Below are 27,358 nucleotides of genomic sequence, written 5' to 3'. Positions count from 1 at the left end.
CTGCGTAAGCTACTACCCCAAAACTTTGTGGCATAAAGTAACAATATTATCTCATAGACTTTCTGTAAACTTGGAATTCAAGAAAAGTTTATCTTGGTGGCTCTGACTTAGAATCTCTCATGTGGTTACTGTCAGATGTCAACCAGGATTATCATCTAAAGGAATGACTAAAACTACAAGATCCACTTGCAAGCTGGCTCACACAGCTGGCCTGCAAGTTGGGGGGGCCATGATGGAAAGGCCTTAGTTGCTGTCCACATGGACATCTCTGTAGGGTTGCTTGACTATTCTTATGATATGGTGGCTTATTTCTTTCAGAGTGAGAGACCTAAGAGGAAGCAAGGCAGAAGAGGCAAAGTTTTGGCAAAGTTTTTTTTTTTTTTTTTTTTTTTTAAACATGTAGCCTCAGAAGTCACACATGGCCAGTTCTGTCACATTCTATTCATAAGAAAGGATTATTAAAGTTGGCACACCTTTAAGAAGAGGAGAGGCTCTACTTTTTCTTTTCTTTTTTTTTTTTTTTTGAGGGAGAGTCTCACTCTGTCGCCCAATCTGGAGTGTAGTGGCACAATCTCAGCTCACTGTAACCTCTGCCTCCCAGATTCAAGCGATTCTCCTGCCTCAGCCTTCCGAGCAGCTGGGAGTACAGGCCCATGCCACCACGCACAGCTAATTTTTGTATTTTTACTAGAGACAGGGTTTCGCCATGTTGGCCAAACTGGTCTCGAACTCCTGACCTCAGGTAATCCGTTCACCTTGGCTTCCCAAAGTGTTAGGATTACAGGCGTGAACCATCACGCCTGGCCCAGCTCTACTTTTTCAAGAGGATCATATCAAATAATTTTTTAACACATTTAAAAACTACCACATGAAAATCTTTTGTAGTACCTAGTTTCAGACTTACCAAGATTTGTGATAAGTATAATAACCAATAGAAATATCAAATAAACAACTTAACTCTTGGAGTAGAACTGGGGTAAAATTATCATTTTTGGAATTACCTACATTGAGGTATTGGGTGAAGACCTAAAGGCGCTGAAAAACATGAAAACGGGGAATTTAGAAAGAGAAGAATGCAATTATATGTACTATTTGAGAGCAGTTAGAAGAGAAGAGAGATACCAGAAAAGAAAATAAGAAAATAGAGAAGGGCCAGTAATAGCAAATTTTATGTAAAAATCAAGGAGAGTGAAGCCACCGATGTTTTCTTCAGGGGCAGTGACATTTCTTTTTCAATAGCACCAAATAAAGATGGGATCTAGAGATCAGAATAGCTTCTTTTGTCAGATGGACTCTTGCTTATCTTCTTCCTTAGAAGCTAAGAATTAGGAAGATAGGTAATTGGGGTAGAATCAGGAAACTATTCAGAGCTCTGATCAAAGCAATTAAAATATTACTAACCCAGCGCCGTGCCACCTATATTGAAGACAGTTTTATACCCTGTAAGTCATTCTTGAGGTAGCCATAAAAAGATATTCAAGCAGAAATAGGTTTGTATTGCATAGAAAAAGAAAATTAATGGCAAAATCTAAAAGCAAATCAATATGTGAGTTAAAATGAAGTAAGGTTAAAATGGGCATTTAAGAACACAATACCTTGTAGTTGCATGGAAAAATATGTCACTATATTAAGTAAACTGTGAAGAAGAAATACCGCTAATGTTGACATTTGCAGTTATAGCACTCTCAAAAGATGTTTGCAAATGTGCAGTAGTAGAAAAGGGCAGTAATATCAAAACATGGCCTTCTTTTTATCTTGTTTCTTTGGAGGGTTACAATTAACAAAATCAACTATATTCTAAAAAATAAGGGAAAACATTAACTTTTAAAATTCCCCTCAGGAAGACCAAAGCATTGCTAGACAAAAAATAATGAAATCATTTTTTTCCAAATAACTCTTCAGCAAAATTATGAAAGGCTCTGTGTAACAAGAACTCCATTTCAAGGACAAGAACTGAAAGCCATCAAGGCAGCTTGGCCAGGCAGAAAATGATATCACCTTATAAAATCCCTTTGATATCCACAGCCTGGTTTTCAAATAACAATTACATGCTTAGGTTAGCTTCTCAATAGCTAAAAGAACTATTTATTGTATACTTTTTCTCCAGGAAAAAAGGTTCTAAGTATTTTGCTTAAGAATTTTGGTTTACTTTGGTTCTTTAAGGAATCATAGTGCAGATCCCAACTCCATGAAACACACTAAGACAAGCTTCACCATTCCTAAGAAGCTGCCTTGCCACAAAGTGGCCATGTGGTGTCTGTCTGTCTGGGTTCTGTGCAGGTTCAATCGCTTCATTTAAAACATAATAAAACTATGGAGAATGGAACTTGGTGACCCTGTTTCACAGTTTTCCAAAGCACAAAAAAGGAATCGAGGGCATTGAAAAGTGAGTCCAAACTTTTATGGGTTTTCTTTCCCCCAGACCTCAGACAACAGCATTGTTATGAAGCAGCAGTATTCCTAAAGGGGAGTCTGGGTATTGATATGCAAATGTGGACTACAAACATCCCATTTGGCCTCAGAATTCCTGTGTCTAGCACTGTCACACAAATAGGTTTTGAATCTGTGCAGTTTATTCAGGACCATAAATATGTGTTTCACCCTGTGAACAAATTCTGTTTGCTCACAGAGTTCACAGCAGTGAAATACAAGGTAGACTACAAAACAGCCTCTATTTGATGTCATGCGCCTCACAGTAAAGTTACTTTTAAATGGTCCAGATATATACTTACTACCCAAGATTTCAGTGCAAATGTAGCATAACCCAGATGGTAAGGGTTTTCTTGTTTTGTTGTTGTTTTTGTTTATTTTAGATTCTCTGTATCAAAATTATTTACTCGCTTTTTAAAAACAGAAATGTAAAAACAACTTTAGTTTACATTGTTGGTAAAATCATAAAAGTCATACTATTAATTCTGAATAGATCTGTGATAGTGGAAAGAAGAAAATTAATTTTGAGACACCTAAGGAGCAGATGGAATGAGGGGTAGATGTTTGCTAGGTCTCTCTCTCTCTCTCTCTCTCTTTCTGTCTGTCTCTCTCTCTCTCTCCCCCCCCCATCCCTCTTTAAAAAATAATAAAAACTTATCCCTGGAAAAAATGTAAATTAACTTTCAAAATAGTTTGGATAAGCATTCCAACCACCAGAATTCTATTTAGCCCACAAAATTTGTATAGCCTCTACCCACATTTCCCGATGCTATTTCCAGCTTTTCCTGGCCATCCCCACTTCTTTCATAACTGCTCCACCTCTAGGAAACTGCTAGTATGGAGCAGACACACTGAATTCTCACCACACTTTCCCCCTGAACATGCATAGAAGAGTGTAAGGCAGAGGGTGGGAAAGTTCTCTTTTTCTATTATTTCATCCTGATTCTCTAAAGCACTAGACCTGCCAACCATGTGTCTATTTTCATAACAAACTAAAGCTGAAACAATTAACAAAAAAGCAGATGATTTCAGAGGAAAATATAAAGCATTTGCCTATATGAATAAGCCAATGAGAGCATATACTATCAGAATAGAGACTAAACTGCCTTAAAATACCTATTGCCAATATGTCTTATCACGTCTTTCGTATGTGAAAGGCCAGCAAACCAATTATTCTTCAGATCTAGTCTGTAACTACATGTTCTACACTGGTGACCACACAAACTCACAGTATACTTCTGTTGTTGTTTTGTTTTGTTTTCTCTCTCTCTTTGGTTTTATAACTTAGTATATTTTCATTTAATTTTCAATATGAGATTGTATGGTACCTTGTCCTCTACTAAGGCACACATTCTTGATTTTTATTCCCTCTATTTTTTATTTGCTCAAGATAATGACAACAGACATGAAGTAAAACTGGATGAGTCACTGAGTTAGAGAGGATGAGGAGAAAAAGAGATAGGGAAGTCATGATAGGCCCCTCCCACTTTTGAGACTAGATGGTTCTATTCCTTTCTTTGAACATTATTATTAAATTACAGAATTTTAAAAAATCAACAAATTAAAGCCTTATGTTTTTACATATTAATCCTTAAGAATCCTTAATAGTTATTTAATGCTTAATAATCTTTAATAATTATTTCACCAAAAGCATGATTGAATGATAAAATTTCTCTATATAAATAGCTTCTCAGAGTATTTCTTAAATTTCTTAGGTAGAGGTGCTGTATTAAAGATCCAGTTAAGGGCAAATAAATGTTGTTTCTATGCTTCCACCACATCATTACTTAGATCTTATTGAATAAAGTGAGAATAGTTATTACGTTAATACTATCAAACTACTCTGAGGAAGAAACAGGATATTATAAAACTCTGTTTCTTTTAAATGAGTTGCTAATTTCAATCAGCTAATAATATTCATTAGGTTTGAAAAAATAGATTAAATGAAAGGGTGAACATGTCAAATTTAAAAGTTACAAATAGTTAACAACTAATATAGCCTAACTGCATATAATAAGAAAGGCAGTAAAGATTTTTACTAATAAAAAAATGACATTTTAAGATTTTGTGAGTAAACATTTGTTCATTTCAGATTTTAAAAGAAAAGGAAAACTGTTGATTGCTTGATTGGGAAAGAATATAACAATATTCAAGAAGGAAGATGTTATTATGAATCAAGGCTTTCAATGCCAAAAAATCTTTCTGCAAAACAATAATTTTTTCAAGTTAAGTTTTAGAAGTATTGGTTTATTCTTGCTTTTCTTCTATAATTTTCAACAGTATCTCATGCATGTTTCTTTCACAATTGTATACAATTGGTAGGGTACTAAAATACAACGAAGACAAGAGACAGCTTAGAAAAAGAAGAAACTGAATAGTGTTTATTCCTTTTTGTGATTATTTTTCATATATTTTGCAGAGAAGATATGGCCAAAAAGCATCTTGGAGCATGTCCTGACCTTGGAGGAACTTTTTCTTCTGGAATATTTCCCCAGTTTGTGTTTGTTTTCTCCCCTTTGTAGTCTTTTATTTTTCTAGAGTAATTGCGATGAATTAAAACATAAAATTCAGAGAATTTTTTAAAAGATAAATACTTATTCAGCAATTTCATGTTTCATTTAACTATACAGATCTGAATATGTGTGTGATATTCTCTTGGATTTTTATGACATCAGCTTAGTTTTAAGGTATGCATTACCTTACATTTTCTTCAAACTGGAGTTTTAGTTGAGGCACTAGTGCCATCTGCTGGACACAATAAAATCAAAGACTCGTGAACACAGTTTCATAGGTGAAAAGTCCAACCAAGTAGAGCCCTTGTTCCTTAAAATTTAACCTTTATGAAACACTTACTATTCTTTTCAATGTACTCAGAAACGTACGTTCAGACCTGTTTCCGTTGGTCATTCCAGGAAACTTAATGAAAAGTCTTTTAGGACTATTTGCCATCACAAATACAGTTTAAAAGTACATTCAACATTCAACAAAATTTGCATTGAGCATTCTGGGTACATAAAAATGAAGACGATTCAGAAACCAACTTCAAGATGCTCGTAATCCCATGGATTGATAGAATGAAAAAAGTAATTACGATTGTGAAATTAAAATGCTACAACAGAATAATACCTCACTCAAACAACATGGGAAAATTGCTGTAAAGATATACTTATTCCTAAAATAACAAATATAATAGCTCTGGGAGAGATTTTAGATGACTGCCTACTTTTGTAATTGAGAAAAATGAGAGTAAAGTGTTCATATCTTATTCAAATCATATTGTTAGTTAGTGTCAAAGTTGAAACCAGAAGCTAGATGAACTAATGCTCTTTTCATGGTTTCCCTTTCTGCCCAATCATTTCTTACCGATTATTTTACATATAGCAAAGTGAATATAACAAAGTCAATTTTAATAAAAGCTTAAACATTTAATATGTCATAAAGATAATATTGAAAGCATAAAAAAGCAACAAGAAAGACCATTTCAAAATATTCTCACATTACAAATCTATACGCTTGTTTGGTTGCTCATTGGTTTAATATGTGTCTTTTGCCACAAGATTTTAAGATTCCGTAACAGAGCTTAGCAAAACGCTTGGCATTTCACAACAGGTACAGAATGAATGAATGAATGAATGAATGAATGAATGAATGAATGAATGAATGAATGAATTCTAGACTTGTTTATGTTCTCTTAATCTAGTGAGAAAGGAAGGACTAAATTAAGCATGACAGATTGCTGAAAAAAAAGGAAAATTGATGCAAATGAATGCAATGAATAAGACTTCGCAGATTTATGAAAATGTTTAGAGCTTGCTCTTACTTCTTTCAGGTACATATTGAAATCCCTGTGGATAATACAGCTATATCTGAATTATTTGATAACTAAATATCAAAGGATTAACACTAAATGTTGACTTGATCAACATAAAAGGTTTTCCCTACTTTTCTATCTTTAAGACAAATAAATATTAATTTGGATAAGACACTGAATACCAGGGATAGAGAGAGAAGCCCCAGATAGAAAAAAAATGTATTGACCTTGCCATAAAATTGACTTTCTAGTGCTAAGAACAGTTATAATTGCAAATCATGTATTAATTTATTTAACCCTCAAAACACAGCTCAAGATATATTAATTGTTAATTCCATTTTGGAGGAGGAAACACCATAGCATAAGAAGTCTAATAACCTGTCCAATATTACAGAACTAGGAGTGGAGAAGCTGATCTACACAAACAGGCAGTGGGCATCAAAGCCTAAGCTCTTAACCTCTATGTGAGTGGTTCTTAAGGTGTGTTCCAAGGACCTGATTCTCTAATGCACAGAACCTAGTGTCTATTTTCATAACAAACTAAAGCTGAAACAATGAACCAAAAAAACAGATGATTTCAAAGGAAAATATAAAGCATTTGCCTATATGGATAAGCCCACAAGAGCACATACTGCTATATTCTGTTAAGAAAAATACTGAAGAGATTTGAAAAAAAAAAAAATTCCACTTTCCTCACAAATATTTTAAGAAAATTTATGTATGTATTTATTTATTTATTTATTATTTTTGAGACAGGGTCTCAATCTGTCACCCAGGCTGGAGTGCAGTGGCATGATCTCGGCTCGCTGCAACCTCTGCCTCCCAGGTTCAAGTGATTCTCCTGCCTCAGCCTCCTGAATAGCTGGGATTAGAGGAGCCTGCCATCACACTTGGCTAAATTTTTGTATTTTTAGTAGAGATGGGTTTCACCATGCTGGCCAGATTGGTCTCTTAACTCCTGAACTCAAGTGATCTGCCTGCCTCAGCCTCTCAAGATGCTGGGATTACAGGTGTAAGCCATTGTGCCCAGACTAAGAAAATGTTTAATTTTGATGAAATTATGCACTCATGTTAACATATAATGAGTTTATTACTGTTGATTTAAATTAATTAGTAGTTTAAATAGATAAAATACTCTAAATAAATTAATAGTTCTTGGTTTTAATTTCTAATAGAGTAAATATCTATAGATATAACCTACTTCAACGAAAGCTCCTTGGAGTCCTCAACAATTTATTTATTTCAAAATTGCCTTTCTCTTATTAAGAGTTTTTTGGGGGGGATTTTTTGGTTTTTTGTTTTTGTTTTTGTTTGAGATAGGGTCTTGCTCTGTTACCCAAGCTGGAGTGCAGTGGTGCTATCTCGACTCACTGTAGCCTCCATCTCCCGAGTTCCAGGGATTCTCCTGCCTCAGGCCAAGTAGCTGGGACTACAGGCACATGCCACTATGCCCAGCTAATTTGTGTTTTTCTAGTAGAGATGGGGTTTCACCATGTTGTCCAGGCTGGTCTCGAACTCCTGGACTCAAGCAATTCTTCCGTCTCAGCTTCCCAAAGTGCTGGGATTACAGACATGAGCCACTGCACCAATAACTGCAAATGTCAGCATTAGCAGTATTTCCTCTTCACAGTTTTACTTGTGATATAGCCTAATAGAGTAAATATCTATAGATATAACGCACTTAAACAAAAACTCCTTGGAGGGCTCAATAATTTTTAAGAGTGTAAAGAAGTCCTGAGATCAAAATGTTTGAAACTCCTTCCATAAGACTTGTGTATAGTGGGTACACTATAATTTGAGTGCTGTTTTCACATTCACATCAGCTTGTAATTCTTACAATACAAAGAGTGCCTCAATAATGACTGGAGTCCATGGACCTTTGGGCATACTTATTCAATATCATCATCTCAAATATTAAAGTCACAACTTCTTAAGTCCATCTTAGTTCAGGCTGAAGCTCAATTATGTATAAGACATACATATAAGCTGAAAAAATTAAGGTTGCAATTGTAGGTTGGATTGTATCACTTAAGGTTTTGGATGCCAGGCTAAGGATGTATTTGTCCATGCTGTAGAAAGTCAATTAAGATTTTGAATATGAAATAGTGGCAAACAGAATTTGAAAGAAGTGAGTAAAATCAAGTGGAGATACAAATATTGAGGGCAGAGGAGAATGGAGAAACACAAGTTCTAATGGAATAAAAATTACTACAAGAAAGTAATGTATGTTTTATTTTAAAAAATTAAAGACATTTGGAAAGAGGAAATTATTTTTAAATGCTTTAAGTATATAAAGAGTATTCTGTGAAAAGTATAACTTACTTTCTCTTGTAATGCATGAGTTCTTTTATGGAGAAATGAACTTAAATTTTGGTCAAGTAACTTGGTTAAATTTTAAGTTAAATTGTTGATCAATGAGGATGATTATACACTGGAATAGATCCTAAACAGAATTTCAACAACATCTCTCTCTGAAGATATTATAGAGATTAGTGGTCCATATGATTATAAGCTACAGCAGCTCTCTAATCAAATGGCAATACAATGAAAAGTACAGTGAAACACAGCTGAGAAGATCTGAATTCTGGTCTGATTATGACATACATTAACTTTTTCTTCAGTAACATAGACATATTCTGGGTATCTTTTTTCATATCTTATATGTTATTTATAAGGGCCATCTTGTACATGAAGGTACATGTTGAATATAAAATACTATTCACCAATCGATAACTTATGATGATGAGATCAGTGACACTAAAAAGCCTTTCTATTACTATGACTTTATGAAAATCTAGAATTCATTCTTCTTTTACTCATATGTTTCATTCCAGGGACTGAAAAAATAGCAGTGAGTAAACAAGTAGGATATTTGATGCTCTCCAACTAACAACAGAAACACAAGTTTTTAATAAAAATACTTGGGTTTATACTGGAAATCAATGTTCCCAGATCTTATAACAAATATAAGTATAAAAGTTATACGAAGTCCTGCTAAATGATATTTTCTTGATTCCTTTGGTGATTTTGTAAAAAGTTTAACAAAAGGATAATTCAAAAATGTGGAAGTTGCAGAAGTTTGCAATTTGTTGATGGATATGTTCCAAAAGGTACAGTATGCAGCCTGAATTTTATCCAGACAAAAATCACAACAGAATTCATTAAAAATAAACAAAATCAAATAAAGTTGGTAATTTAATCAAGTTTTGTGGTTTGCTTTCCTAAAATTGACTCAAATATGTTAAAAGATAATCCCCTTTGAGAGGATTTCCTAGATTTGCATTCTATCCTGTAATGAAAAGAGGTAAGTGTATTGTATACACAGACATAAACAAAACTTCTGCTTATACACAAATACATATGCTATATATACATGTTTTTAAAGAAAGGGATTTATTTAGGTGAAATACATTATAGTCTTTTGAAAAATGCCTTTAAAATTTTTCTTTATCATAATGAAATACAGAAGAAAATAAGATCATTTTACAAGAGAGTTTCATTGTTGCCATCTTTACATTTGAATAGAAACAGAAAGTTAATCTTATGACAAGCCAGGCTTTGATAAACAACTATTTGCATTCTCACAGCACATGTAGCAATAGATAATAAGATTGCCACTATTCAGTTGAGTAAGCACATCAATTGACAGTAAGATCAATAACAGAGATATTAATAAGCATTTCCCCAAATACACACCACACACAAACACACACAAACACACAGAGCTATTCCACAAAGCTTTAAATTTAAGTCATTTGACATCAGTTCCCTAATAATCAACTACTTTGCAAAAGAGGAGGGGAAAACTATTGGCTTAAGTTGGTAACTTTGTGACAATAGTCCAATGGCAGGTATATGTCACATTACACACACCAAGAAAGGAAACTTACTTGTTTCCTCAGGTGCCAAAGATAGAAAGATAAAGTTGCATATTGAATGTTCATGGTGATGTTAATAACATTTTAATATCATTAGACATAGACAATGTTTATATCATAACATATTAATATTATTAAACATGGACAATGTTTACAACAGCAGACATTGGGAAAAGTATTCCAACCTTGTTTACATTTGGGAAAGTGTCTCCAGCTACATATTCATAACAGGTCTTCAGGGGAAAAATATAAGACTGGTTTAGAAAAGCTCTATATACTCCAGAGATTTTCTTTGAAAAATCAGCAATTATTAAAATTATTTTATAATATTCATCTTCTCAAGCATGTTTCTATTATATATAATAAATTTACAGATCAAATTTAAATTCTCCAAACCGAGATTTTAAAAATGTTTAAACTGACTTCATTGAAGATAGAAAGTGCACAGTTTGAAAGTGATATTCGAAATCTTCACCAAAAAACTTAAAGACATTATTGACCTTCACTGAGAAAACAAAGTAAATAGCATATATGGCAATATTCAATAAATTGAGAACTTACCTCTTAATGATGGAGAAGAAACTGTTCAAAGCAGATGAAACCATTGAACCATTGCCAATAACTGTGAAATGATGCACACCTATAGAAAGCAAGCAAACATTTTAACAGAAAAATTAAAAAGCCGTTGCTCTTATTAAAGGCAAATGGTTTCCCATGGGGGAAAAGTAATTGTTCACAGTAATTGATCAAAATCTCTACTGGCCAAGAGAAAACTCAATAAATTAAGAAAAGAAAATACAAATGACAGAAAAAAAAAAAAATCAATGGGGTAGAGCTTACATTTAATTCCTTAAATTTAAAAGAGCTCCTTATATCCCTGATGCTTAAAACAAGGCATATGTCAAAAGTCGGAGAGGACCACCATGTTATATTCTGGATTATCAGTCCACCAAGAAAGCAGTAGCATTAAGTTGTGATAGTTGAAGAACTGAGTGAATGTATCCAAAATGTTACCTCAATGGATCTAGAATCATAGGAAAATGGTTCCTCCATCAAGTTACTATATTTTCCAACAATTTCTCCACAGAAGCCTTATGCAATTTATCCTGCTGTGTCTAGCTTGGCATACTCTCTTTAGACCAGCGGAAACCAAAATTTACTGTCTTTTGTTAACCCTTAGGATTGGGCATCTTCAAACGCTGAATCCAGTAGAAATGACCCAAAGGATGAGCTCAACAACTTATGTACACCTAATTCAGGTCCAATCTTTCTTCCTCTGCCTCCTCCCCCAGTCAGAAGTCACATGGGAAAGAAGAGCTCCAGGGGGCAGTTCATAGGAAGAGAACTTTTTTTTCTACCTCTCCATTCTACTCAAGATAACACGGCCATCCAAAGAAGATTCATCATTGAGAGATACTCCTGGCCTAACATATTTTCCATTAGCAAAGAGAAATGTCTTTATACCCAAGCACTGGGTATTCCCCCATTCCCCCACTCTGTAGAAGAATCCAGCCCTTCAATGAGCCTACTTTGGAAGATTCTGAAGCACAGCAAAATTCTATTGTTTCTTTCCTAAAGAAATGTTGTGTTTTTCTTTTAGTTTCATTACTATTAAGTGATTAGACCATTATTCAGATATAGCTTGATATAATTCCAATTCAAATATTTTACAAATGCAGGATATTTAAATGTGAGCCTTAAGAGTAAATTCCTTCCATTTTAAATGTATTTTGTCTGTCTTTTGAAACAATCTTGGAAATTTTCCCTTTTAATTTTACTACTGTTAGGTGAATACTCAATTGCTTATATTGAAGCCTGATAGAATGAATTATATATTTTGAGACAGAGTCTCACTCTGTCACCCAGGCTGAAGTGTAGTAGTGTAATCTCAGCTCACTGCAACTTGTATCTCCTGAGTTCAAGTGATTCTCCTGATTTAGCCTCCCCAGTAGCTGGGATTACAGGTACATACCACCACACCCAGGTAATTTTTGTATTTTAGTAGAGATGGGGTTTCACCATGTTGGCCAGGCTGGTCTTGAACTCCTGACCTCAGGTGATCCACCTACCTCAGCCTCCCAAAGTGCTAGGATTATAGGCGTGAGCCACTGCACCCGACAGAATTATAATTGTTAAAATATTATTTTATAAACATGGATTATTTAAATATGACATTAATACATTTATATTTTATTCTGTTTATAGCTAGTATAAATAAAGCATTCTGGTTTTAGTTTTGAATAAATCCCCTATACAATAAACTATAGTGAGAGTTTTACATGAACAGTTCAACCAATGATGATATTTGAAACTCAAAGGCCATGTCTATATAACCAAGGGCTACATTTAGCCCAATTACAAGATAAAATGAAGTAGCTTGATATCTACCTGAGTAAATGTTAATTCATTTTTAAAAACAAGTACTTTGTGTCTAATTCTTTGTTATGTCCTGTGATTTATATATATATTATACACACACACACACACACATATATATACATATATGTAAAGGGAAGTATATACTCTTAGGGAGTTAACAATAAAAAGTAACCATTTCAAGTTTTCTAGTTAAAATAAAATTAAATAACTTTAAAATTTTACAAATCACTATCTCCAAGAGCATATATTTAGCATCCGTCTTCTCATATCTGAATGCTATCAGGTTTTCCTGACTAAACATCCTTTGTAGGCAGGGACAATGTTGCAGTACAGTATCTTTGAACGCAGTTGCCCAGTAAACATTATAAATATATTGATATTATGATATTAACCTAACAAGCATTTAAAAACCACTTTCTTTGTGCAAGACTTAGTCCTAAATACTTTTAAATAACTCATTTAACTTCATAACATTTGTGAGTTAAGTAGTATTACAATCACTTATTTAAATATGGGAAAACTGAGTACTAGGGAGAATAAGTAAATGACCCAAGGACACATGGCTCTAAGATGGCTCTGCTAGGATTCAAGCCCGGATGACCTGGTTTTAAAGTCTACCCACTTAAACACTATACTATGTTGTTTGGATGAAGAAAAATAGCATCTAATGACTGAAGCTACTATCAGCAACGATTATTGTGTCATTGTCATTAAAACTCTTACATGCCCCAGTCTGAATTCTTTTTGATCCAGGTAATTTCTTTTACTCTCTGAGACTCTAGTTTTTGCCCAATTGTTTGCACACTTGACGTGTAAGTTTTCTAACAATTCGCTGTTTATTATTTGAAAAGGAATGATATGACACATTCCATCTGATGTGTATGGGTTCACTTATGTAGTGTCCTTCTACTTGGAAGAAACATCCTTTTTCTGCCACACTCTTTAGAGGTATGATCAAATGGTTGGCCTTTCCAGTAAAATCATTCCTCGGAGATACTTTCTCACTTCCCAGAAATCAACTAAATATCTCAAGGTAAGACAGAGTCTCTGAGAAGGAGAGAAATTATCCTAAAAGAAAAAGAATACATAATAGTCTAAAACAACAATAGCATTTAATAAATCTAAGAAAACTTGGCACTTTCCATACCATAAAATGCTAAGGTTACCACTGATAAATTACCAAATGCTTTTCTCTGTCAATGGGATAAAACTGCCTACTTGGAACTGAGCCGAAGACCGAGGCCTTCCACAGAAAGAGACTACCCAACATTCAAATGTGTAAGTTATCCTCAGCTAGCATTTGGGTCCTGGTTCACAGGACAAGGGCTCCTGCCTTCCCCTTTGATACTTGTTGGTGTGTAAATCCACAGCACTTTGGAAAATATTATATAACTCTGTCAATACTTAAAGATAGACTTCAAGGTGACCAGGAAGTTCCCAGCCTGTGGGTCAGAGATTCTGTTCCTAGGGAGAATTGGAAAGCAAACATAAGAAGGTTTTCTCATCTGCTGTTCAGTATCATTTGGGTACCAAAGCTGAATCAATAATTGGTCTCTTTGGAAGATGTAGTTGAATCAGCTCCTAGTCCCAGAAAAAAAAAAAAAAAGTGTAGTAAGAGCCATATAAAGCCATGTAACATAGTGATTCCACTAATGATTTTAAAACAGTGTCAATAATAACTGTATGGAACAAAAAATTTATACTTCTTGAACTTGGTTGAAGAATAAGACCAATTAAAACAAAGTCAGAAGTCAAAGAATAAGAAAGTTTAACTGCTATAATAATATCACTACTCCTGAAATTACAATGAACACATTTACTCAAGAAACCAAAAAGAAAAATAAAATGTAGAGTCCAAAGACATTTTTCAGTGAAACAACTAAGAAAGTGAAAAAAAAAAACAACAACTTGTTTTTCTTGTTTTCTTCCTGTTTATTAAGAAGAAAATTCCTTCTAAAAAAAAAAAAAAAAAAAAAAAAAAGAGCTGGGGATCATGTAAGATTCTCTAGACCTAGACTAAAGAAGGCAAGAAGGCAAATCTTTAGATAAATAAATAAATAACTTCTAAGGGAAAGGATAAGAGTAACTAATAATAATTGGAATGGGTAACGTTTGGCTAGTAACTACTACCCTGGATGTTCCAGCACAAAACTTACAGATTAATGAGCTAGTCACTTTGATAGCATTAAAGAAAAAAATACATATATGCATATCTGAAGTTGGAAACAATGTATGTACAGAAGAAAACATGTGAATTTTGGAGTTAAAGGACCGTTATTTAAATCTAACTTCTGCCTATAACATTTGCAATTAACAAAGTTACTTTGATAATTAACAAAGTAATAATACTTTGGAATTTTTAAAATTCTTAACTCAAATGATATTTTCAAATTCCATGTGGAACACTGGCATAATAGTGGTATGGGTAAGTTTTATGATGGTTTCGAGAAAAAGTCCCTTCTGATTGAATTCCTAGTTATGTCTGTATAAAATCAGATAATGTTTTAAGTGAGTGGTGCTTTAACAAATTGTTGTTGGCCAAAAGCCATTTGATTCATTGATAAAACTTCTAACATTTATGACATTCGTGTACAGCATTCAAAAGCATTCCAATGTAACCTCTCTCATCATCCATCAGTTACTTTGAAAACAGGCAGAGCCCTTGAGTGAGACATCTGGCTAGACTCCTGCTCACCTTTGATCTCGTTATCTGGGACTCATCCACTGCAGCAATCACAGCCCTCCCTGGCTTTCTAAGTTAACATCTTAACAATCCAAATTTTGTATATCTTCAAATACGTTGTTAATTTAATGCTTTTATTATCTTGGGACAGTGGGAAGAAGGGAGAGATTAGGCGGTCTAGGTAAGTTACATCCTTTTTCTCTCCAGTTTATACGCACAGAACTTCTAAAAAGTTCATTTTACTCCTTTACATATAAGACGGAATCAGTGTGTTGAAGTGGGATTTAGGAGTGAGATGAAGCAACATTTACTGAGCACCTATGATATGCCAGGCACAGTATTCTGTAAATTTAAATATGATGTATTAAGTATCATATATAGTATGTAAAGTCTGTGTATATATTCATATGTATATATTCTCTGTGTGTGTGATTTAATTCAATAAAGATATAATTCCAATCTGCCTTCAAAGCTCAACCTTACTGTTTAGTTCCATGCGGTCTGGGGCAAATTATTTAATTACCCTGATTTTCAATTTCTTCTATTAAATGAATATATTGACTTAACAAGATTGTTCTGAGGAGTGAATGGAATAAAACATTAAAAAGTATTTAACATACTTCTCAGAACCCAATAGGCACTCAATAAAATCATAATGTCTATTATGTAAATACTTACCATTTAACATGTACCAGGCACTGTTTTAAGTGCTTTTTAAATATTGACTTCTAAAATGTTCATTATAATCTTTAGGTCACCCACTATTATAATCCATCCTTTACTGATAAACTGAGTACTTGAGAGGTTAAATGACTTACCTGGGGTCACACAATTAATGGAGACAGAACTAAAATTAAAACCCAACCATTTTCATCCCAGAGTATCTGCACCTAATCTAACCATTACATTCTACTGTCAGAGTTGACTCTCTAGCAAAAAAAAAAGAAAAAGAAAAAAGTTTTCTTTAGAAAATTTAAAACAAAATAATATTTATCCAGTTAAATCAATTATCAGGGTAACTGCAAATCATATTAGTGTTATACAGACATATTCCAAATAACCAACTACTCACTCACAAAGAAGATAAACAATACATAGGAAATGACTGGTACACTCAATTAGGATAATTCAAAGAGGATTTAATTGAAACAATTATTTTTAAAAGTATAAGCTGATCATAGAGAAGAGTGCAATATCTCAGGCTAGCAGTATTGAGGTTGTGTCCATCAGAAAGGACAAAGAGAGTGGGTATTACTGGAACCCAGAAAGAGCAAGTCATGTGGGGAGAGGCAACCAACCTGAAGCGACTGGGCAGGGAAGGAGGCAGGACATTTAGACCCTGACTTCACAGTTGCCCCCTGGGGATCTCCTACCGGGCCCCTCACTAGCAGTTAGAAATCAAGGAAACCAGCCAATGTCATCCATACAGGCCTGCCTGCTGGGGCCAGAACCAAGAGGAGAAGACTGTCAGAGGCATTTTTCCACCTCTGCTGATGATACCCAGGCAAACAGGGTCTGGAGTGGACCTCAAGCAATCTCCAACAGACCTATAGCTGAGGGTCCTGACTGTCAGAAGGAAAACTATCAAACAGGAAGGACACCTATACCAAAACCCCATCAGTACATCACCATCATCAAAGACCAGAGACAGATAAAACCACAAAGATGGGGAAAAAGCAGGGAAGAAAAGCTGGAAATTCAAAAAATAAGAGTGCATCTCCCCCTGCAAAGGAGCGCAGCCCATCGCCAGCAACGGATCAAAGCTGGTCAGAGAATGACTTGGATGAGAGGAGAGAAGAAGGCTTCAGTCCATCAAACTTCTCAGAGCTAAAGGAGGAATTACGTACCCAGCACAAAGAAACTCAAAATCTTGAAAAAAGAGTGGAAGAATTGACAGCTAGACTAATTAATGCAGAGAAGATCATAAACGAAATGACAGAGATGAAAACCATGACACGAGAAATACATGACAAATGCACAAGCTTCAGTAACTGACTCGATCAACTGGAAGAAAGAGTATCAGCGATTGAGGATCAAATGAATGAAATGAAGTGAGAAGAGAAACCAAAAGAAAAAAGAAGAAAAAGAAATCAACAAAGCCTACAAGAAGTATGGGATTATGTAAAAAGACCAAATCTACGTCTGATTGGGGTGCCTGAAAGTGAGGGGGAAAATGGAACCAAGTTGGAAAACACTCTTCAGGATATCATCCAGGAGAACTTCCCCAACCTAGTAGGGCAGGCCAACATTCAAATTCAGGAAATGCAGAGAACACCACAAAGATACTCCTCCAGAAGAGCAACTCCAAGACACATAATTGCCAGATTCACCAAAGTTGAAATGAAGGAAAAAATCTTAAGGGCAGCCAGAGAGAAAGGTCAGGTTACCCACAAAGGGAAGCCCATCAGACTAACAGCAGATCTCTCGGCAGAAACTCTACAAGCCAGAAGAGAGTGGGGGCCAATATTCAACATTCTTAAAGAAAAGAATTTTCAACCCAGAATTTCATATCCAGCCAAACTAAGTTTCATAAGTGAGGGAGAAATAAAATCCTTTACAGATAAGCAAATGCTTAGAGATTTTGTCACCACCAGGCCTGCCTTACAAGAGACCCTGAAGGAAGCCCTAAACATGGAAAGGAACAACCGGTACCAGCCATTGCAAAAACATGCCAAAATGTAAAGACCATCGAGGCTAGGAAGAAACTGCATCAACTAACGAGCAAAATAACCAGTTAATATCATAATGGCAGGATCAAGTTCACACATAACAATATTAACCTTAAATGTAAATGGACTAAATGCGCCAATTAAAAGACACAGACTGGCAAACGGGATAAAGAGTCAAGACCCATCAGTCTGCTGTATTCAGGAGACCCATCTCACATGCAGAGACATACATAGGCTCAAAATAAAGGGATGGAGGAAGATCTACCAAACAAATGGAGAACAAAAAAAAGCAGGGGTTGCAATCCTAGTCTCTGATAAAACAGACTTTAAACCATCAAAGATCAAAAGAGACAAAGAAGGCCATTACATAATGGTAAAGGGATCAATTCAACAGGAAGAGCTAACTCTCCTAAATATATATGCACCCAATACAGGAGCACCCAGATCCATAAAGCAAGTCCTTAGAGACCTAGAAAGAGACTTAGACTCCCATACAATAATAATGGGAGACTTCAACACTCCACTGTCAACATTACACAGATCAACAAGACAGAAAGTTAACAAGGATATCCAGGAATTGAACTCATCTCTGCACCAAGCGGACCTAATAGACATCTATAGAACTCTCCACCCCAAATCAACAGAATATACATTCTTCTCAGCACCACATTGCACGTATTCCAAAATTGACCACACAATTGGAAGTAAAGCACTCCTCAGCAAATGTAAAAGAACAGATTTATAAAATGTTAACATTTTAAGTACCAAAACATAATTTTTTCTTTGTCTTATTGGATACCTTTTTTTAAATTTCTGTCATTATCTTGGCTTCTAACATAAATTACATAGTCCATTCATTTTTTTCTGAACTAGCTCTAAAATAGCAGAGCCTTCAAGCACATCAAAGATGTACAACTGCTGGCCCTGCACCAGCATTCAGAAGTGTACTTTTGTCTTTCTCAAAATACAGCTTCCAAGCACATTTTCAGGTGTTATATAAAAAAGGTTTTCTGATCAAAAGGACAACATGGGACAAAACCAAACTAAACAGATTTCTTAACTGAAGGATAGCTCCAGAGCTAGTTGCATGGCAAAAATGACAGATTGGAATACAATATGAAGTATATACATAACTAACTAGATGCACAATTTTTTATTTTTTTCTTAAAAACATATTTGGGCCACTGTTACAAGGAACATTCTTTGAGAAATGATTTTTCTTCATACCAAAAGGCCTCAGCATTCTGCAGTGTTTTCTAACATGTATTCATTTGTTAATCTTGTCAACAAAGACGTATTCTCCTGAGTGCTGGGTGTTCAGTGGCGTACAGGTCAGATGAGGTCCCTGCTGCCGTGGATGTGCTCTGGTGTTGTGCTTTGTTTTGTTGGTAGAGTCTCTGTCTTTCCCCCGCACTGTCACTACCACTTGTCCCTGAGTGCTTACTTCTAGCAACATCTTTGTCCCCAGTCCTCTAACTTGACATTTTATAACCTTGCCTGTGTTTGGATAATCAGAAAATTAAGCCTACAGGAATGATGGGATAAGAGGCTATTCTTTTTATATAAAACATGAGCCATTTTAAATGAATGCATACAGCTATCAAGGCCTTTCTTGCATTCTTCCTTATCAGAGGCTTCTAACAAATAGTTAAAATTTCCAAGAAGGCAGCTTCTAGTTAAATAAGATGGGAGAGCAGAGTGGTCAAACACAGAATATTTGCCTTCTAACAGGCAGGCCTGCCTTCCAGGCCCAATCCTCCCCCCTCCTTCTGTTTAACCCATGCAAGTTCCAGTTTCCTCGCCTGTAGAATGATGGTAGTAATTATGCCCACTCACTGGGATTATTACAGGGATTAAATAAGGCTATGTACTCAGAGCTCACAGGAGCCACTAACATGAACTATAATTTTTACAGAGCCTAGCACATAGTAGATATTCAACATATAGTTAGAAATAGGAGTTATGGGCCAAATGTTGTGAACGGCTTCCTTAATTTTTTTCTTTTTAAAAAATATTTTTTTTTTTGTTTCCAGTGGGGTTGGAAGCTTTCTCAATTTCTTGAGCCAAGATATTATAGACAATTTTATTATGTTCTTGGAAGCACAGATAAAGCTTGGGCCCAAGTATGCTTACAGAGCTTCCTAAAATGCAGAACTGATGAGATTCCTAAAGTTCAGGTATTATGGTGAAGTAGATACAGTGACTCATGCACCACACATTCAGAGGACAACAAAGCAACACTGTGGCCCCACATAAGTGATGAGAGAAGTTCCTGGAATATTCACTTTCAACATTGGGTTTTCCTTTCTTCCCTGCACCTCAAGGCTGCTCGCTGAATACACAGTGGTATTTCCATTTCCCACAGGAGCTTTGGGTCTTTCAAGATGTCAAGGAAGTTTTACAAATTGGGCTTTTACAGGGAAAGTCCCTGAGGTGAACAGAGGACGAGTTGTATGCCATAGTAAAGGCTGCAGAAAAAATGGAGGTAAAGGCAGATACCCTGGCACTTGAATCTGGTGAGGTGGACAGAACAGGTGAGGCCTGGCCTTGGAGGGCAGGGGCCCAGGAAAGGCAGGATGAGATCTGCAAGGAGAGGAGAGATACCTTGTAATGTGCCAGAAGAGCCCCTGAGATGGCTAGCCAAAGGGCCCTGTAGAACAAACCCCTAGGCCAGTGCTGACATGCACAGCTCCTCATCTACAGAAGGGAGCAGCCCTGAAGCCCATCTGTGGATTATTCAGCAAAGGAGCCAGCCTGTAGTGTCAACTGTGCAAGGCCCCATGGGAATTGCCCCCCTGGATTACAGGTTCCCTGCCAATCACCCAAAAACAGGTGGTCCTTGATAGCCCCACATCCCTCACAGTGATAGTGCTGGTACGGAAGGAAGCATTTCAAACTCTAATTGAGTTAGAACGTTTGATGCATATATCACTCATTTTGGGCAAACCCTTTAAATTTAGATAAATTCCTGCTGAAAGACAATGACTTTAGTTTTTAAAAATAACAGTAATAATGTGAAATAGAAAAGGCAATAGAGGTCAAAAAGAGCATAAACAAGAAAAATGTAATATTAATCATAAACTATGAGCTAGAAGCTTATAGACTCCAACAAGCAAACTTACAAAATAGGGATTTATGGGCATTTTATACATGGTAAATGACAACTCAGAAAAATTAAGTGTCTTGCCCAAGGGTAGCAAGTCAGTTAACAGTGGTCATGAAAACAGCCAAATATTGAGTAATTTATGCCAAGTAATTTTAAGTAATTCTATCTATAATTAGTTATAATACCAAATATATAATACCGATAATTACCAATTTTACATATTTTCTCTCATGTATAACTCATGCAATTCCTAGAAGGAAGGATTATTATTATTATTCTCACTATACAGATGGGAAAACCAAGGTAGGAAATATTAAGTGACTTCCTCAAGGTCGTATTTAATTAGTAGTAAACCAAGGCTGTTTGACTTGGAACCTGTGTTCTTGGCCACATCCTTTCCATCCTCCTGTTTTGTAAAGAAATTTCTTGGATCATCAGAAATCACACTAAAATGGGAGAGTTCTGTGACCCCCACTGCAGGACATGTGACAGGGGTGTGGCTCATCTGTTGGGTCACTGCCACTGCTCAAACTCCTTACTGGAGGGGGAGCACACAGATGGACAGGTGCAGGAGCCCAAGTGGGCGAGTGTTACAGTGCACTCTTTTAGCCTGTAGACTAAAACAGTGCACAGCTTAAGTGTTGATGTGATTTGGCTGTGTCAACATCCAAATCTCATCTTGAATTGTAGCTCCCATAATTCCCATGTTGTGGCAGGGACCCAGTGGGAGATAATTGAATCATGGGGGCAGGTCTTTCCCATGCTATTTTCATAATAGTGAATAAGTCTCACAAGATCTGATGGTTTTATAAAGGGTAGTTTTCCTGCTCAAGCTCTTGTCTCTTGTCTGCCACCATGCGAGACATGCCTTTCACCTTCCGCCATGATTGTGAGGCCTTCCTAGTCGTGTGGAACTGTGAATCCATTAAACCTCTTTATTTTGTAAATTGCCCAGTCTCACGTATGTCTTTATCAGCAGTGTGAGAACAGACTAATACAAGTGTTAACCAGCTCAGCTCAGTGGACCTTTTTGCAAGGGCAGAGGATCAGCATGACAACTTTTGGTATCCTGAGCTCTTGTCCAGCATTCCAAAAGAATGGAGTCACACACGGACTTAAAGGATGGTGAATGTGGGGGTTTTGTTGAGTGGTGAAGGTGGCTCTCAATGGGATGGATGGAGAGCTGGAAGAGGGATGGAGTGGGAAAATAATCTTCCCCTGGGGTTTGCTCACCCAGCGGTCAATCTCCTCATCAACTGTCCCCAGTTGAATTCCTCTTGGTGTTCAGATGCTTCTTCTCTTTTCTCTGCCACACCACTCTGCTGTCATTCTGCTCTTCTGTTTGTCTCTTCATCTCCCTCTGGGGCTGGGGGTTTGGGGTTTATATGGATCTAGGATAGGGGGGCGTGGTGGGCCAAAATGTAACTTTTGGGTGCTAAAACAGAAATGCCTATTTCCATTTAAGGCCATGAGTATCCAGGCTTGAGGGTGGGACCTTTGCCAGGGAATCACCTTCTTCTACCCAATATTTCCCTGTCTTTTGTCTGTATCAACCCCTAGGTAGCTTATGTACTGTCGGAACACCAGAAATGTATTTTATAATTAGCCAAAAGTAAAGGATTCTTTTATATCGTATCTGCTTAGTTACATTTGTAACTAATGTCATTTAAAATATTATGCACAGATAATGGAATCAGCATTTTATCCCCATTTTACAGATGGATACATTGAGTCATAAAGAGTTAGTAGTTTATTATTTTAAAAATAATATATTAAGGTAGAATCCATCTCAGAATTAAATATCTTTTTATTATCACTCTTTATTTTTCATACTATAGATTTTTTTCCTTAAAGTTGTTACCATTAACCTTGCTAGAACTACAGTGCATCTCTAAACATGTGCTTGTCTCCCAGAGGGAAGGCCGTAAAATGGTTAACAACTGTGTTCAAATATATAGACAGTTTTTAGACAGAAGAATGACTAACTTTTTTTCATTTGTTTCCCCAAAAGCAACATAAAAGGAATATCAAGTTCAAGGAAAGATTTAGGCTAGAAATCACACACACACACACACACACACACACACACACACACACACACACACACACTTAGCTACTAGCTAATAGAATAAGTTTTGTAGGGGTAGTAAGATTTTTTTTTCCTGGAATTTTTAGAGATTTCACAGATAATTATGGGAATAGTCATTACCTAAAATTAAATTCATAATGCCACTGGAAAATATGATTTGGATACTTCAGGTAATTTAGTTTGTGCTTTCTACCCAGTCCACAAAAATATTTGAAGACTGTCTACCGGCCTAGCATTATTATACAGTGATACATTTTGTCAGACAGTATATTTATTGTCTGACAATATATTATTCAGAGGGTGCAATCCCTCTGAAGCCTTGGCAGCTTCCACATGGTGCTGAGTCTGTGGGTGCACAGAAGTCGAGAATTAGTGTTTGGGAACCTTCGCCTAGATTTCGGAAGATGTATAGAAATGCCTGGACGCCCAGGCAGAAGTTTGCTGCAGGGGCAGTGTCCTCATGGAGAACCTCTACTAGGGCAGTGCGGAAGGGAAATGTGGGGTTGGAGCCCCCACACAGTCCCTTCTGGGGCACCACCTAGTGGAGGTGTGAGAAGAGGGCCACCACCCTCCAGACCCCTAACTGATAGTTTGCACCATGCACCTGGAAAAGCTACAGACACTCAATGCCAGCCCATGATAGCAGCCAAAAGGGAGGTTGTGCCCTGCAGAGCCACAGAGGCAGAGCTGTCCAAGACCATGAGGACTCAACTCTTGTTATCAGTGGCATAGATATGAGACATAGAGTCAAAGGAGATCATTTTGGAGCTTTAAGATTTCATTGCCCCACTGGATTTTGGACTTGCATGGGCCCTGTAGCCCCTTTGTTTGGGTCAATGTCTCCCATTTGGATTGGTTGTATTTACCCAATGTCTGTACCCCCACTGTATCTAGGAAATAACTAGCTTGCTTTTGATTTTACAGCTCCTAGGCAGAAGGGACTTGCCTTGTCTCAGATGAGATTTTGGATGGTGCATTTTTGAGTTAACACTGAAATGAGTTGAGACTTTGGGGAATGTTGGGAAGGCATGACTGGTTTTGAAATGTGAGGACATGACATTTGACAGGGGCCATGGGTGAAATGATACGATTTGCCTCTGTGTCCCCAAAAAAATCTCATTCTGAATTGTACTCCCATACCTCCCAGGTGTTGTGGGAGGGATCCAGTGGAAGATAATTGAATTGTGGGTACAGTTTCCCCTATACTGTTCTCGTGGTAGTGAATAAGTCTCACGAGATCTAATGGTTTTATCAGGGGTTTCCACTTTTGCGTCTTCCTCATTCTCTCTTTGCCTGCTGCCATCCATGTAAGATGGGACTTGCTCCTCCTTGCCTTCTGCTGTGATTGTGAGGCCTCCCTAGTCATGTGCAGTTAAGTCCAATTAAACCTCTTTCTTTTGCAAATTGCCCAGACTTCGGTATGTCTTTATCAGGAGCATGAAAATGGACTAATACAGGAGCATAAATAAGAAAATGCATTTTTCCTACCATTTATTGTGTTCCAACAACGTGTGAAACACAGTAAGTACTTTTATATACAATACAATACCTTATTTAATCATCTTTGCAAATTGTAAGTTAGCTATTCTTTTTATTTATTTTCATTTTTTTGAGAAACAGTCTTGCTCTATCACGCAGGCTAGAGTGCAGTGGCACAATCTCGGCTCACTACAACCTCTGCCTGCCATGTTCAAGTGATTCTCCTGCCTTGGTCTCCTGAGTAGTTGGGACTACAGCCGTCCACCACCACCCCTGGCTAATTTCTGTATTTTCAGTAGAGACAGGGTTTTGCCAAGTTGGCCAGGTTGGTCTCGAACTCCTGACCTCAGGTGATCCGCCCACCTCTGCCTCCCAACGTGCTGGGATTACAGGTGTGAGCCACGGTGCCCAGTCTAGTTATTCTTATTATTCTTTTTCAGATGAAGAAATTGAGGCTTAGAGAAGTTAAGAAAATTACCTAACCTGGTAAATGACAGAGCTAGTAGTCCAAACCCTATCTATCAATACCCAAAGCTTAAGCTGTTCAACATCATGCCACAAAGTGACAAACTATATTAGCATATTTTAGGTGGTTGTACATATTCTTGATCCCTGCAAAGGCTTCAATAAATCAATAGGAGTTCATACTCAAAATTCAGGTCCATACAGCCAGTGGCATCTAGCTTTTTGTGGCTGTTTATTATAAGAAGGTGTACTAGTGGTAGGAAACAACCATATCTGTGAAAGGCTCAAAATAGTGACTCCAATTCCAGAAAATATATTTTCCTATAAGAAACAAGAAAGTGTTTTCATGAAAAAAAAAATTGTAATAGAATTAAATTTTTGGATAATGTAAACTTTTCTGTTTTTTCTTCATTAGGCATGTCATATAATGTACATGCTTTATGTTGATTGAAATAAATGCCAAAAGTAATCATAATTATTTTCTTTTTCTAAGATCCAAAAAATAATTTAACCTTTATGCCACATGAATCAAAGTTATGTAAGACTTTTAGAAATCTTTTTATGAGGTCAATCCCTGTTGATCTCATGATCAAATTACCACCACACAAATTTTTCACATCTTTAATTCTAAAAAGCTAGCTTTCCAAGAAAATCCCCAATTTCCCAGAAAATAATACTTGAAACTCTAAGTATTACCCTTCAAATGACAACAGATAAGTGATAACTTTTTTGGCATTACCATCTTCAGCATTTAACCTCTGATAAGCCTGAACATAGACAAATATTACAGAGATCTTCATTCAACACAGAGCAGTAAAAATTTCGCTAAATCCTGCCTTGGGATATGAATGTCTTTTTACTGAGCCTTTGAAATCTATATATATTTTCTTTGAGAAATACATTTTTATGACCATGGAAATGTTTTCTTCTATGAATTATTGAAAAACATGCTATCTGTTCCTCCAAATTAATAAACTATCCATAATTATATAACAACTTTAGGTCATTCATAGTATTTAAACTGTCTGACTATTACACTGATAGTGTCATTTCCCTGAATAAAACAAGGTTTTATTTTTCTTTTCTTTTTGTTATTTCTTTTCTTTGCAGATCCCAAATAAAGATTTTATTTATTTCTCATTGACTACCCGTTGTATTACTGTTTCCCACACTAATTTCTTCCCATGGTTTTCCGGGTGTATCTACTGAGTAGAACGTCCAGAAATTTTGAAGGAAGCAAAAGAGAAAATAGCAGCAGTTTGCAGAGATTCTAGATCGATTTCATCACGACATTCTGTCAAATGGAATTCTTATACCTCTCACTATAACTCAGTAAGGACTGGCTCCTGGAGACATGACCAGTTTTAGATAGTCTGACATTTAATGTCAACCAATGTATTGAGGACAGCCATTGTAACCATAAAATTGTATTTTTACCCTTAAAAACAATGTTTCATCATTATAGGCTGTCATTATTATTCGCTAGTACAATTAAGGTATTTTTCTTTCTCAGTCTTTCTATGACTGCCTTTAAAAATCACATAATCATGACTTACACTAAACATGACTGAACCGTCTTAAATAGATATTTATGTCTGGTTTATAAGTCTGCATGTCTATGAAAGAGGAAGATATTTTTAACTGTTAAAATCTCCCTGCAACATGATTTAAATATTCTCATATATTTCCTCTATTACCAGCTTTATTACTTGCTAACTGTTAATTCATCTATAATTGTTGCTTTAAATTAATATAAACTTTTCTATACACACACACATAGACAGGCCCACCTGTAATTAATTATGAACCCACTTTTTTTTTTTTTTTTATACTTTAAGTTGTAGGGTACATGTGCATAACGTGCAGGTTTGTTACATATGTATACTTGTGCCATGTTGGTGTGCTGCACCCATCAACTCGTCAGCACCCATCAATTCATCACTTATATCAGGTATAACTCCCAATGCAATCCCTCCCCCGCCCCCCTCCCCATGATAGGCCCCGGTGTGTGATGTTCCCCTTCCCGAGTCCAAGTGATCTCATTGTTCAGTTCCCACCTATAAGTGAGAACATGTGGTGTTTGGTTTTCTGTTCTTGTGATAGTTTGCTAAGAATGATGGTTTCCAGCTGCATCCATGTCCCTACAAAGGACGCAAACTCATCCTTTTTTATGGCTGCATAGTATTCCATGGTGTATATGTGCCACATTTTCTTAATCCAGTCTGTCACTGATGGACATTTGGGTTGATTCCAAGTCTTTGCTATTGTGAATAGTGCCGCAATAAACATACTTGTGCATGTGTCTTTATAGCAGCATGATTTATAATCCTTTGGGTATATACCCAGTAGTGGAATGGATGGGTCATATG

At 36.2% G+C, this 27,358-nt stretch overlaps 1 long non-coding RNA gene across 1 annotated transcript in view; it reads right to left on the bottom strand.

Annotated features, from left to right (window-relative positions):
- The window catches only part of LOC115894535, a 161,883-nt gene that overhangs the window by 48,038 nt on the left and 86,487 nt on the right, over positions 1-27,358 (bottom strand). Inside the window, exon 3 of the long non-coding RNA XR_004054639.1 lies at positions 10,681-10,759. This is a non-coding gene — a long non-coding RNA (uncharacterized LOC115894535). The remainder of the gene's footprint in view (positions 1-10,680; positions 10,760-27,358) is intronic.

The sequence above is a fragment of the Rhinopithecus roxellana genome, chromosome 2, assembly GCF_007565055.1.
Source record: "Rhinopithecus roxellana isolate Shanxi Qingling chromosome 2, ASM756505v1, whole genome shotgun sequence".
In the NCBI taxonomy this organism is placed as follows: Eukaryota; Metazoa; Chordata; class Mammalia; order Primates; family Cercopithecidae; genus Rhinopithecus; species Rhinopithecus roxellana.
This window is presented reverse-complemented; position numbering and strand designations above follow the sequence as displayed.